At 38.5% G+C, this 15149-nt stretch overlaps 1 long non-coding RNA gene across 2 annotated transcripts in view; it reads right to left on the bottom strand.

Moving 5' to 3' along the window:
- Positions 1 to 10394: 10394 nt before the first annotated feature.
- The window catches only part of LOC144588561 (uncharacterized), a 96301-nt gene continuing 91546 nt past the window's right edge, over positions 10395 to 15149 (bottom strand). For both annotated transcript variants that reach the window (XR_013544176.1, XR_013544175.1), the window contains one exon: positions 10395 to 10925. This is a non-coding gene — a long non-coding RNA (uncharacterized LOC144588561). The remainder of the gene's footprint in view (positions 10926 to 15149) is intronic.

Here is a 15149-nt window from a genome sequence, read left to right as displayed (position 1 = left end):
AAAATCATTGATTGCTCTCATCTGCACGATGACATGTGAAATGTTGCCTCCCTAGCATAAGCCAAAGCATCAAAAGGGAAATCTCAGGGAACATACATTTCTTAATCTATGTTCCTTTAATAAACACAAGTAATGGCTTTTCCTTCACTGCATTCCAAAGCTATATAAACAAAAGGTGCAGCTGTATTCTTTAAAGTCCTTGCATTACGGCTTGCAGTGTGGACCTTGAAGCATAGTCCACAATACAAAAGCTCTATCTTTTTTGTTATAAAGCTCTAGTCAATTCTACTTCATTTTATTTCTTTTCAAAATACACACACACACACACACACACACACACACACACACACACACAGAGAGAGAGAGAGAGAGAGAGAGAGAGAGAGAGAGAGAGAGAGAGAGAGTGAGTAGTGGTGGAGGATATATATCCCGAAAAGAGTTTCATTCCGCAAAAGCAAAAAGTGACAATAGTTTGCCCAAATTACTTGCCAGTACAAAAGCATTAATTCCTTCCTCTCTTTGGTTTTTACTAGAAATCAGCTGAGCTAGAGCTCTTGGCTTTAGTAAAGGACTGAATGTTACAAATCATTATAATTGGAGCTAAAATGTTGTTGTTGGAGGGCTATGATTCAGACAAATTTTCATGTTTGAAAAAACTGACTACAAAAGATTTTATTTTATTTATATGCATCTTCCACACTGCAGTACCCAAGGCAGCTTACAACACACATTTAAAAAACCAGATCCAGGTTTTAAAAAAAAGACCAAAATCCCATTGCTTAGCTTCATAGCTTAGTAATCACATCAAAGTAGGCCCATAGAATCAATGGGGATTTAGTGAGTCAACTCCATATATTCCATTAATTACAATGGGCCTACTCTGATTGCAACTTATCTAGTAAGTAGTGAATCAATAGAACCTACTGAGGAGTTGACTCACTAAATCCCCATTGGTTCTATGGGCCTATTCTAGTGTAATTTCTTACGCTGAACAACAGGGATTTGTCCAATATGTTATATTAAACCAACAATAAAAGAGTATTAAAATGATGATGATGATGATGATGATGATGATGATGATGATGATGATGATGATGATGATGATGATGGTGGTGGTGGTGGTGGTGGTGGTGGTGGTGGTGGTGGTGGTGGTGGTGATGATGCCACAGTTGAAGCTAAAGAACTGGAAAAATTAACCAAATACAGAGATCTGGCAAACGAAATCTCTCGCTTATGGATGAAATGCCTCAATGGCCACCATTGTCATTGGGGCTTTGGGAACAATATCAAGAAATTTAGCACAGTATATATAAACAGTTGCAGATTCCAGAAAAAAAATTATCAGGGCTACAAAAAACAGCAATATTAGGAACAGCATACATACTGCACTGATATTTAACAGATACTTAGGGTTTTGGTTAAAACTTGTATCTGTTATGTAATACCAGTCAATGTTTTTAAATTTTTGATTGCCTGTGTTTGGTATTTTTGAATAACAATAACAATATAATATAATACAATTTTAGAACTGCAGGGCTGGAAGAGATCCTATGGATCATTGAGTCCAGCCCTTGTTAAGGAGGCACGATGGAGAATCAAACTCCCAAACTCTGGCTCCACAGCCAGATACCTAACTATTCATCAGATATGAATATTAAAACAAAGACTTAATTAATACATCTTAAAAACTATTTAAAAATGGCAACAGCTTGAGTCTTGAAGCTGAAGGATGAGAAAGCAAGCTAGTTTGCAAATTATGTGAGGTGAGAAATGTCCCCACTCTGACATACAGATGCTTTCAACAACTGAGGAATTCTCTCTTCCAACAACAGTTCATCTGTAAACCCTGTTTCTTCACATAGTCCCGACACTGAGATGTAGTTGAGATCACCTCTTGTAACTTCCTTTACCTTCAATAATAATCCATTATTAGTGGCCAAGTCACTGAACAAAACAGTATATGGCTCCAGATGCTAGAATACATAGTTATTAAAAAGTGTGTATATTTTTCACCTCTAGTCTTAAACTGTTTGTGTAGAAGCAAGACAAATGAAAATCAATGGAATTTACATCCAGCAAATTGCTTTTAGGATTACAGCTCTTATATTTTGGCCCCAATAGTTATCTATTGTGCAGTTCATCGCATTGCATTAGCTGTGCACCCTCCAAAATTGCAAAAGGAAACCTTTTGTCACAGCAAGCTGTCATAGGCAATGACATCATCCCGACTGTGCAGATAGAATGTCAGCCATTAAGAATACTTTCTCTTTGAGTCATTTCTCATGAAATAAAAAAGCCCCCCCTTGCCCTGCTATTTTCTTTGTAACCTGTTTATTTTATTCCAGATATTAGTTTGCAAGGTTTATTTATTCTATTACAAAAGTATATATTTACTCATAGATTTACTCTATTTGTGGGCTGGACAAGATAACCCCTACTATCTCCACTCCTACAGTTTTTAAATCCTATATAACAGCTGTTTTTGCAAAATTTTATTGACCATTTAAAATATAATACTTGCTTAATTCGTATGCTCACTGTTTTTGGCTTTTAAATCTTTTAATTGTTGTAAGCTGCCTTTGGGTCCTTTAAGGAGAAAGATGGGGTAAAAATATTTTAAATACTACTAAATCCAAAGGAGAACAAGGAGATGATATAACATCTGATTTGAATGCGATCGTCATTCATCAGCATGAGCCATGGTGTCTCGCAGCACAAATCCAATGTTAGCTATTGGCTAGTCAAAGAAGTACAATGATTAAAGTCTGATATATAGCCCATATCACACATGATGGAATAGTTGCCTCTGGCCCATGGTTTTAAATCCTGGTGGCTATAAGAGCGAAAGATCATTGCTGACAGCACACATTAGAAGCTCTACACAAGGAAGCTTAGAGCTCTGCTTTCTGCTGAAATTGGTCAGTAAGATTTACCATGGTAATGGAATAAACTATGCTGACCTTCTCAAGTCATTGTGTCACCTCGGCAATGCTGTCTCCTGCCATCCTTTAAATGAATGCAAAGATTGATCTGTGCATCCTTCAGAAAAGAAATGGATTACAACCAACCCATTTGTGGTTTAGGATTCTATCAAGTGAGCTCGTATTTGTTTTACACACACACACACACACACACACACACACACACACACACACACACACACACACACACACACACACACTGTCAGCAACAAAGGTGAAGATAAACAATGCTTTTGAAGAGAATTGTTGGTGGTATAATAGAGGCATTGCTGCTTGATGCATGCTCACATCCCACTATCATTTTTGGTCAGCACAATTTTGATAGATTTTGAAATGTAACGCCGTTTATGCTGACTTATTGAAACATTTCTGGGTATGCTTTTAAGCCACACTTTGGGAATTTGTTTTCTGCTTTGTAATTTTTAATGCTCTTTCTGATCTGTTCTGCACATTGCCTTGGAAGGGAGTAGCATCCATGTCCTGCGTGCCAAAATAGGGGACCTCACTGGCTTATGTATTTCCCCGGCTCCATGGTCACAGCCTATTGAACAAGAAATAAAGCATGCATAGTTTAAGAGAGAAACACACAAACTATGTATCTAAAGAGTCACTCTGCACAATACTGAACCCTCAAAGTATCCAGGTTGTTAATATTCCCTGACTAATTGTTTAGCCATAGATTCTGGTATTAAAACAACAGCACAATGAAATAACCACCCATGGATTTGTCCGAAATCATAAGACTAGCTGCCAGATGAAGGAACAGCATATTGAGATCCCTGCTTTCCCCCCTGAATGATTATGTATAAGAGCACTGGAAAATAAATGTTTGTCTGACAGGAAAATGTCATGCCTGAGAAGAGGGATTTTCCTTGCTGTTCGAGAACAGAGCACCCCATCCATCATCACTACGACAGATAAAGACAAATGTTGTTAAGTGTTGCCAAGCCACTGAATCAATAGCTAACATAGTTGCACAGGTTGCCTTGAATGGTTAAATATTGATTACAGAATAAGGTGAAGCGAAATAGTCAAATGTATGCCTGATAAATAGTTTGTGCAAGGAAATCCAGAATCCTTCCAGTAGACACCAATGTTTGCCTGATTTATGTTCAGTGTTTTCATGATTTATGTTTACTCGACCAAATCAAAACTTTCTCCATAGAAAATAGGTTGCATTCAGTTGAATGTTGTAATGTTTAGTCCTTTTATATAACTTCTTATGTTGCAAAGTGTTTTAGAGATTGGCTGTCCCTTCCTTCCTTCCCTACATTAGCCTCTGTGTGAGGTAGAATAGGCTAAGGCAGTGTTCCCCAATCTTGGGTCTCCAGATGTTCTTGGACTTCAACTCCCAGAAGCCTTCACCACCACCTCTGCTGGCTAAGATTTCTGGGAGTTAAAGTCCAAGAACATCTGGAGGCCCGAGGTTGAGGACCACAGGGCTAAGGGACAGTGATTGCCATGTTTCTCATGTTCTGCGGGAGTCACACTGTTGTTGGCTAAGTAACAATCTTGATGCAAATTTCAACACATGGGGGGAGGGGGCCTCTTTCACACAAACTTGTTTGTTTGCATGCTGATTAATCAGAGGGGCTTATTATTTCTGGGGCTAGAGAAACTCCGCCCTTCTTCCTTCTTTCCCCTCCATATGTGTTTGGGAGCCACCATTACCTTTTACCTTTTGCAAGATGGACAACCCCACTCTGTATTTCAGCAGCCTGGAGATCTTCTCCAGCCACAAGGACGGAGGAAACAAACTTATTTTTACTATTTTTTCTTTTATTTTGCTCTATCAAGTTTGAGGCACGGTAACCTGCTGTACTCCTGAAATAAGTGAGTAAAGTGCTTTTTTATGCTTTTCTATCTAAAGACAGTCTCCTGAGTCTTATTTCATAAAAAGAGCTAGTCTTTGGAAGAGGGTAGAACTTGAGTAGAATAGAGAATGGGGAACTTCTGTGCCTAATTCTGACCTTTAGAGAGCTGGCCTTTTTCTGTGCTTTTCACTGGAAATTTAAGCAAGCTTCCAGAACTCTCAACAACTGTATGATGGCTCACTATATAGATAGTCCCTGATATGTAAGGAAATTCCTGCTTAAGTACCTGTTTGGGTGGAGACCCAGGTTACATGGTACTTTATCACCTTCCATTACATTTACAAACTGACGTTTCTCTTGGCCTTATAAAATATAATGAAAGACAGATTATTTGCATTACCCATAGTGCTGTTCTTGTAGAAAATAGTGATTTCATGATGCTCTTACTATCAGGTAAACAACAATAAGTCATTGCATCAAATTCCACCTATGCTAATCCATCCTCCTTCTGCATGTATTCAAATTTTGATTGCCTGAGATATAGACCCCCTCTCTCCCACTCCGTCCCTCCCTCCCTCTCTCACACACAGATTTGCACTCTCCATTGTAAGCTTTGAATCTGTATAAGTCCCATTCAGATTGCTAGCCTTTGGACATGTATGTTGCCACTGTTTCGCCCCACCTATTTATGGCTTCCTTGATCCACTGAATGTGGTATGAGTAGGATTTCTTGTGTAATGAGGTTCTGTGTGCACAACCATGATCAGATGACTGGTACTGACAGCACTAGCCCCTTCCCATTCCACACAGGCTACTATTAGGTTCAACAGCAGCTAACTCATTTATAGCAAGCATGTTAATAGGCTGATACAAGATTTGCAGCCATATCACTGCCCTGCATTAGTGTGTGTTGCTCACATGAGTCTGGATTAAGATCTGACAATTGAGGCAGGTTGCAGGAAGACAGTTATAAATGGTCTCAATAGGTAGTTCCCCAGGCATGCTTCCTTGTCCAGCATTTATGCTTCCTGTGGCTCGGATGCACCATATTGAGAATCATGAATTCACACCCACTTGCCCACCCGGCACCACATAATGAACACCACCACCAATAGCAGCACTTCATTGAAGCCTTCAGGTTAAGTGCTGCTAAAAAGAGCAGAAAAACTGAAGCAATGCAGCATCTCCATATGCTTAAACCACCAATGCCATCCAGTATCCATAATGCATTAAAATTTCTATTGATGAAATACATCCTTGTTTTAAATACAAAGCATCTTTGGAAAGACTTTTAATGGCTTTTTTAAAAAAGGAAAGGGATGACAAGGAGTTGGAAGCAAAAGGGTGGTGTTAACCTTCTACTTCAGTCTTCACCAATGAAAGATATTAGAAAGGATCCTGCTTGCTGTCCATATTCCTTCTCCAAAAGAGAATGTCTGAAAAGATGAAAGAGATGCAACAAGGGATGATGTTCTAGTGCTAAATGAGTAATTACAAAATAACAAGTTACCACATCTGATTGGCATATACTCAAATGGTATATAACTGACTCAAAGGTGAATTTGCCGACTTTCTAAGAAATATGCACAACCTATTACTAAAATCAGTTTCTTAATTGAGTAGAGTCTGAATTATAAGTGATCTGATCAAGGTATCTCCCCTGCCAGGTAAGTAAGTGATCTGAAGCAGTCGTCACTCCTTATTTGACCCATTCAAAGGCCATGGACTGGAGACTGATGTCTTGATTCTCTTTTGAATGTAGTAAGTGGGGCCAGAACCTGGAAAAAGCCAGTTAGAATAAACAATGAGTGATAGCAATGATTTATTCTCATCCTCTGATGAACAATGGAGCGGGTTTGGAAGTGACGTTTTTGGCAAGCCAGGAAGGATGATTAGATATCAGAAGAGAAAATAAGATATTGTTAGGCTGGCTTGCAATCTTGAGTACGCCATCTGGTTGCTGGCAAATATAGTGAACCAGACCAATGCTTTGAAGACAATTTAAACAACTCTCTTTGAAGAAAAAGTGGATATTATAATGATGGATTTCTTTGTACAGTATGTCCAAAACATGCTTGCATTTTCTCTATGAAAATGTTGAAAAATTGTGTAGATATTTCCAATGGGAAAAAATATTTAGAAAAAAAAATACTTAAGTGAGAACAAGAAGGAACAAGCCAACTAAGAGTTTGTGGCACTGCTAAGACTTATTTTAGCATGAGATTTCATGGAATACAGACCACTTGCTCAGATACATCTGAGGAATTGGATTATGTTCCATGAAAGCAAAGTGTGCTGCTTATATAAGCATGCCCCATAATGTTTAAAGCACTCTCTGGATGGTTTATAATTTAATTATGCAGGCTACATTTTGCTCCCTCCCCCCACGAGCTGGGTACTTAGTTTACTAATCTCAGAAGGATGGAAGGTTGAGTCAACCTTGAGCTGGCTACCTTTTGTATGCATTGTACTTGGCAGGTTTACTGAGCCTCACAATTTCTTTAGCAAAATCCCATTGGTGATACTTGAAAATGTACCAGAATATACACACATATTTTTCCCCTGCCTTCGAATAGCAGCTTTTTATCTAAGAGGTTGTATAAACTCCAGCAGGTTGGAGTCTTGCTGCAGTTTGTATTCTTAGAATAAAACAAATCAGAAAAGGAGAGTTTAAAATATGGAGAGAAAAACCCTATTGATGTATACATAGGAGAGATTTGAAGGTTTTTTATTTCAAATCCTATAAAACTGTATACATGTAGACCTACTTTGTGTATGATCCTGGGATGGGGCTGCATGGTGGGTCCCCCATCCCCATGTGGGTGAATATTCAAGTAAAACATTGAGCACCTTCGTAGGGTTTATGATGATCCAATGTCAAAAGAGATTATGGGGTTCAATGAGCTAAAACAGAATAAAATAAAATATGAAGCACAAGCACCATGGTAAAGTACAAGGGCATAACAACTGCCCTGAGTCAATGGGTATTGACACACAGACATGAATATTAATTATCTGCCAGACACACCATCAAGTAAGTCCTTTTACAAAGATGACATATTTCTCAGCAAAAGACCTTTACTGATTTGGAATATGTCTTGAATGCCAACATAGCCATCAAACATGATTACACTGTTTTTCAAATAGGTTCCACCTCTATAATGTCAGTGCCACTCAGCTACGAGATATCATCTCAAAAGGCCAAAGGATGAATTACGGCATTAGTGTAGCTTATTTCAGTGCTTCAGTTGACAAGCTACTAACCTATAATAACTCACTCATAATGACAAAAAAAATAATAATGAAGTTGCACAATACCATCTTGGAATAGGTAGCAAGAGAGAAGACATGGTGGTTGAATAGCGCACCCCAATTTGGAACTGTTTCCATCTTTGTTGAACCAGCCATTGTAGCTCAGAGCAGATTTCTATAACACTGAGGCAGTCAAATTGGTGTAAATATGACTATATCCATATCCAATCAATTATATATTACAGCATTACCATAATTAGCTATATTGACTTGTCATCTAGTCCCCTCAGCCGAAGTGGCATGCAAAACAGGAGGTCAGGCCAATATATTAGTCTAATTATACTTTTCAATATTTTTGTTGCTTTGATTTCCTCTTAGTGCTATTGTTGAAACATGAACTAATTTTTTTTTAATTGATCATCAAGGCCTCTCAGTGTAATTCTGCCATTAAAGATCTAACAGTACAATACATTACCATATCCATGATCATGCTGTTCAACTGTCTTGAAATGCTTTTGCATGACGTGCTAGGGGCCTTATATGGTAAACAAATGTCAATAATCCAAACAGAAAAATAAGCAGTATATTACTGAAATTGTATTTGTAGTGGAGTACAGCTAAGAGAATGATGATTCTTCTATATAGTTTAATTGGATAGTCTCTAGTACGTGAACACACGCCAGAGGATAATGAGCACCATGATCTGTCTCTCCATTCAATGTAAAACCTCACTCTTTTCAGCCATTCTCCTGAACATAAGCAGGGCTTCAAGTGAGGGTGGCAATGTGCCTGTACATATAAGGCTAGCCTTTGAGGAAACCTTCCCTCCACCTCACCCCCCCAGCATCCTAAACTTTCTTATGTAAAGTGTGAAGACCTTTAAAGGCTTTATAGTTTTGTATGCCTGACTACGGTTGACTGCGGTGACTGGGAAACTTCTTTGGGAGCCTGTGACTGGGAGTTTGTTTCTGTAAAGGTTCCAAATCATGGGAATTCTGTAAATGGTTGAAAGTGTAGAAGGAGTTGCCACTCAAGGGTGATAATTTATTGGAAGATACAGGTCACCTTTGCTGCTTTAGGTCCTGCTTATGTGCATGTGAATGTCTGCATAAGGCTTCTGTGTTATTTCTTCAGTTCTGGTTCTACTCTTAGTTACCTACATAGAGGTTGACATTGCCAAACAGCAGGCGTTTTAAAATGGTTCTCAGTGTAAAAAAAATGAAATGGCTCAATATGTTATAGTGTGATGCCCAGTTGAGAGCCATAAATATATGACTAAAACCAAAGAAATGAAAATTATTGTAGCAGAAAGGAAAATGAAATGATCACAAAGAAAATTATCTTCTGTATTTCTTTTCCATCTGATGTCACTATTTACACTATTTACACTATTTACACTATTTACGGGACGTGGTGGCGCGACGGGACGTGGTGGCACTGTGGGCTAAACCGCAGAAGCCTGTGCTGCAGGGTCAGTAGACCAAGCAGTCGTAAGTTCGAATCCACGCGACGGAATGAGCACCCGTCGCCTGTCCCAGCTCCCGCCAACCTAGCGGTTCGAAAGCATGCAAATGCAAGTAGATAAATAGGTACCATCTCAGTGGGAAGGTAAACAGCGTTCCGTGTCTAAATCACACTGGCCATGTGACCACGGAAAGATTGTCTTCAGACAAACGCTGGCTCTATGGCTTGAAGAGCGGGATGAGCGCCGCCCCCTAGAGTCGGACACGACTGGACAAAAATTGTCAAGGGGAACCTTTACCTTTACTTTACCTTGCTATGTAAGTACATGCCTGTAAATCAGGATAGTACTGCATGAATCTGATGAAGTAGCCTATGCCTATGAATGCTTATGCCACAATAAATTTATCCTGAATCTATCATAATATTTTTTAATACAAAAAATACCAACAAACTAATAGGTATTTGGGAAGAGTTGGTTGTGAGGCCTGGGGCTTTCGGATTTTATTTTATTGCTACAGCTTCCAGAATTCACCAGAAATTCATCCTGGTAGTTGTAGCCAAGAAATCCAAGTCCCTGGAGGGATTTCAGTATATATATATACTGACCCCCTGTAAAATTCCATGAATGAGTCAGGGTGATTATACAATGGAAATCTCAACAAGAAGCACCATTTGTTTTCTGTGTTTTGAAAAGTAACTTCATTTTCAGGCATATCCAGACAAAACAGAAACAGGACAAAACAAACAAAAAGTACAAAAACACAGTGTCACCCTAAAGATTGACTTTTGTGTTCCAGTGCAAGCTTTCATAAAATATAAAAGAGTATATAAGGAGCCACTGTGTTTTTGTGTTTTGTGTTGGATTTCACTGGTTTTGCTTGGACAGAGTAACATGACTGCTCCTCTGGAAACTTTCTTTTCAGAAACCTCAAATCCTATTGTGAATCCTTGAAAATCCTATTTGACTTGTTTCACTTCTTTCCCCTCCTGGCACCATTTCATTCTACTCCATTTGTCCTAATATTCTGGTCCTTATTTATTCTCATTGCCATTCAGTCCTATTGTTTTTGCTGATTTTAAAATCAACGACAAACTATCACATTCTGTCTGGCTGTCAACTCAACCAATCAGACATCACATAGCTAGCACGATTGTTTGTGTGATGCCATGACTGTTACCCCAGGCTGAATTCTTCTTCTTCTTCTTCTTCTTCTTCTTCTTCTTCTTCTTCTTCTTCTTCTTCTTCTTCTTCTTCTTCTTCTTCTTCTTCTTCTTATTCTTATTCTTATTCTTATTCTTATTCTTATTCTTATTCTTATTCTTATTAGGTTTAGCTCTGCATGGGTGGAGATGAGCTAGTATGAAAGGGCACAGCTGGTAATCTCGTCCTGTCATGTGTCTTCTTGTAGAACATCTGATGATAAAAAAACACAGAAAGGTTTTGTGCTGGAGGAAGTGTATTTTGATGTATGAAAGCTCATACTGAGATAAATTTGTTAGCCCTGGAGGTATCAGAGCAATTTGTCCTTTGGGTTCACCTGCTCTTTCCCCCCCTCCCCCATTTCCCACTTTTTATTTGATCAACATGCTGAAACAGACTAACATGACTATCCCTTCAGAAAGAAGAAGAAAATGTATTTTTACCCTGAGTAAAAATGTTTGTGTGAAGCCCACTTCCTTATTTTTTAGCTCAGCCTTACTTACCATGGTCCATCCTAGCTACAAAAGGAAGAATTTGAGAACTCAAGGTGATCCTTAAAAGGGGTCATCCCACCATCATTTGCTAGACATTTTACTGAAAGCCAGGCGTGTCTATATTTAGGTAGCAGACAGGATGAAACACTCTGGAGGTCCTTGCGCCCTAATTATCATCCACATTTATAATGCATAGGAAATTCCCTCAGCATTTGGCACTAAGCTTGTTATATAAGAAACAAAATAAATAAGGGTAAATAGGCCAATTAGATCCCAATGACTCACACTTACAGCTTTGAATCTTAAAAGTAACACCACAGCAGATCATAATCATATTTCAGCCTGCCAGGGAATAGAAAATAGCTTCCCTGAGGTATTAAATATATCTGAAAACTCCTGGGGAAGCAATCTTGGAATGAATCATGTAACATAAAAGTCGTTTATGCAACATGATTTCATTCAGCCTCCACTTATATTATTACAGTAAATAAGTGGGCAAATGCTGATTGTAGTTTTCTGTGCTAATGTAATCGTGTACTTTAAACACACTCACAATAAGCTATATGTATTGCTGATTTTGACCTTTTTATTCAAAAGTAAATCTCACTCATTTCAGCTAAGCTTGTACCGGTGAAAGCAGACAAATTCTAATGTAACCTTCTAATTTGGGAAAAAAGGGGCAGGGGACAGGATTGTGTCAAGAGCCTGTCATATCAGGAATGGGACAACAAAGGCTTGAACAATTTCCTCCTAATTTTGCTACTGACTGAAAGCATTCAGGGTATAATTTGAACCAGAGCTCAACCTGGAATGAACTTTGGAAAATCATTTCAGTGCCATAATTCAACCGTATAACAGAAATGGGTAGAGCCAAGCAGTTGCTGTTTGAGATCATGTTCCAATTTAATGGAACCACTTCCAACAATGCTATGGAATTCTTTTTGAGGACTTATCCCTGATAAACGGAGGCCCTTGTGGGATCTTTGAAGGAGCCTCAAGACTCAAAGCCCAAGCAAAATCAAGGTGATTGTTATATCTTTTTGCAGGAGAGGAAGATGGAGAGGTTAACAGTGACTGTTTGGGAGGTATGGCAAAATGTACGAAAAACTGACTTTAAAAACTAATAACTAAATTTAGATAAATATTTAAGCCTGGAATAGCTCCCTTACACAAGTCTTGTTTCAGTTTATTATTTTGTTTCATTCCACCGCTTGCTTTACCTTCTTTCGAGAAATCCAGATGCTGATGCCTGCCATTTATCCTTTTAGCACCCTGCAACATGAAAAATACATGCTTCAAGAGTGCTCCTGCTGGATATAGTTTTTGATGTTGTGAGCATCGTAAATGAAGATAAAACAGCAAGGGAGGGAGGCACAAAGCAGATGGGATCATCTTAATTTTAACCCCCTTGGTTCTTAGCAACCTGATGCAATGTAGTTCCATTTAAGTAGAAAAACGGTACTTGGGAGTATGGTGCCCATCCATAAAAAGCTGTGTTAATGCATTATATAATATATAATTAACATTACCTAGCCATGATCTGTGCCTGGGAATCAGACTCTTCTCCACTAGCTCCTTTTTGGGTGTTTTTTTTTCTACTGCAGCAGTACAGATTTAGTCTTATTATTGCAGATTTGTATAGTACGTGCTGATAAAAAAGCCTACGCTGGCATAAGGGGAGTCATGCTGTACACAGAGGTATGGTTCCCAAGATAGACTCATGTGCTGAAACTCATTTCCAATAGTAAGGCAAGTGAGCAAAATAAAACAATAGAAAAATTAAACTGGATTCCTATGAATAGAAATCTGAGCTGGTGAAACCCTATTTAGGAGTTACTAAGGCCACAAGAATGAAGCAGGGTTTACATATTTAGCCTAGGGATGGAAACCAATGTCAACAAAAGCCTTTTTGCACCTCCTGAGACCCATGGAGAGTGTAATAGTACATTGCCTTGGGAATTCACACTTTGGTTGAGGCCACTGGGACATTTTTGAGAAAGGAAGTGCACATAAAACTATTTGCACTTTATCCAATATGAATAAGTGAAAATGTGTACAACCACACACAGATGTGGTTTAGGTAATAGGAAGAAATGTGTACAATAGATTAAATGCATAAATAACCTTGAATATGAGGAAAAACAAGTTAATATGTGGAGAACTTTGTGTGTAAATCTCTCCCCAAGTCTCGTAAACTGTTGCAAAACAAGGATGGGAAAATGCAGATGAGATTCAGAAAAGCAGAAATAAACCTTCCCCCCGCCCCACGAATCTCTAGTTTAGCCCCGCCCCTAGACTCTCCAGAAGATGAAGAAGCTCAGAAAATCAGGAATTTAAATTTTATGGTATTTTCCAGGAATAGAAATGTTTCCTTTGATGCAGAAGCACACCTCTCATTGTGTGAAGAACTGGGAAATGCTTTATAATCTTGGGTGTGTGGCCCGAATTACTGCTATATTTGTATTGCCTTTATGGGTGTGTTTTGCTCGAATAGAACTATATTGTCCTGGCTGAAAATATGAGTGTGAAGCAGGCAATCTACAGTATTTAAATTACATATTGACTATAAGTTTACTTAGTAAATCACTGTTCTGAATTAAAGACTATTCATTTTTATGCCTTGGGTTCCTGAAAGTGATAATTCATCTAGCAGGTGTTCTAGACAGCGTTTTAGCTAATTTGGTCATGCCCACAGTATGTGTTCTCAGGGCAACTGCAGAGATTTTTGTTGGAACTATTTCAATATTTTGACTGCTTTTGGCCCTTAAGCCTCTTTAATTATCCTGAAGGATGATCTGTGCTGGAAGAAGGAGACAGGAAATTTTACTGCTGCTAGTTCTCTTGGACCTCTCAGTGAAATTTGGTATTATTGTTGAGATCCTTTTGGATCATCTCCTTTGGAATAGGAACTGGGGGCACTATATGTCTGTGGCTCTCCTCATGTTAATGATTCTTCTAAGAATGTGGTGTTAGGAGTGTTGAGAACTCTAATCCCCCACATTACCTTCTAGGGGAAGGACATTGATATTATGTGCATAATATGTTCAAATGATGGAAATCCTGTCATGAAAAAACGGGTTTTGTTGCCTCACTCTTGCCTGGAGATGAAGTACTTCGTGAGGTTTGAAAATTCCTTGTTGAATTGTCTTCAGACAGACTGAATTGATGAGAATAAATAATTTAGCAAGTATTCTTTGCATCTCTATTGGGATCAGCTGTCACACTTTGGGTCCCTGGATGTTTTGTGAAAGGTTGAGGGAACTTGAAGTGTACAGTAGAGGAGTGCAATTTTTTTGTGTTCTATTTTGATGCCAAAGACAATGGCATCCCTGAATCCTGGATCTTACCCTCAATCCCACAGCCTGACGGTAGACTTTTCAAGGGTTGTTTTGTTTCAAAGGTAAAAGAAAGAGCTATTTCCACATCATAACCATTAATGCCTAGTTTATCAAAATATTACACAATGGTTTAGACCCCAAATATGCCTCAAAACCCACCTCCCTGTTTTCCATCTGAGAATTTGGAGGGATTTTGTGAGAATGCTAGAGGATACTTTCCATCTGCCCCATGACAAATGCTATTATGTTGGCCACGGCTATAATCTGTTTCTCTTCCATTCACATAAACAAGAAGCCACTGTTTGGAGTTATCTGGAGGTTTGGAATAAGGTGAAATGATCAATATGCTTCAGACATCCAAAACAAATATAGAAGTGGAAATGTTGGTGGTTGATGTCTGTAAAGGAGTGGATAGGAACAGGAAATAAAGCTCAGTTTAGATAAGATGAGATACCATAGGTTAGTTTGTCATTTTGGGGAAGTGGTATTTAATTTTCTCTGGATGACGGTATATATTTATTGAAGAACCACATTTTCAACTGGGTGTTTCTATATGCAAAGTGATGTTTTAGATGTTTAAGATGAAACAGCATTTGCAGAATTAC

Source organism: Pogona vitticeps, chromosome 4 (genome assembly GCF_051106095.1).
Source record: "Pogona vitticeps strain Pit_001003342236 chromosome 4, PviZW2.1, whole genome shotgun sequence".
NCBI lineage: Eukaryota > Metazoa > Chordata > Lepidosauria > Squamata > Agamidae > Pogona > Pogona vitticeps.
This window is presented reverse-complemented; position numbering and strand designations above follow the sequence as displayed.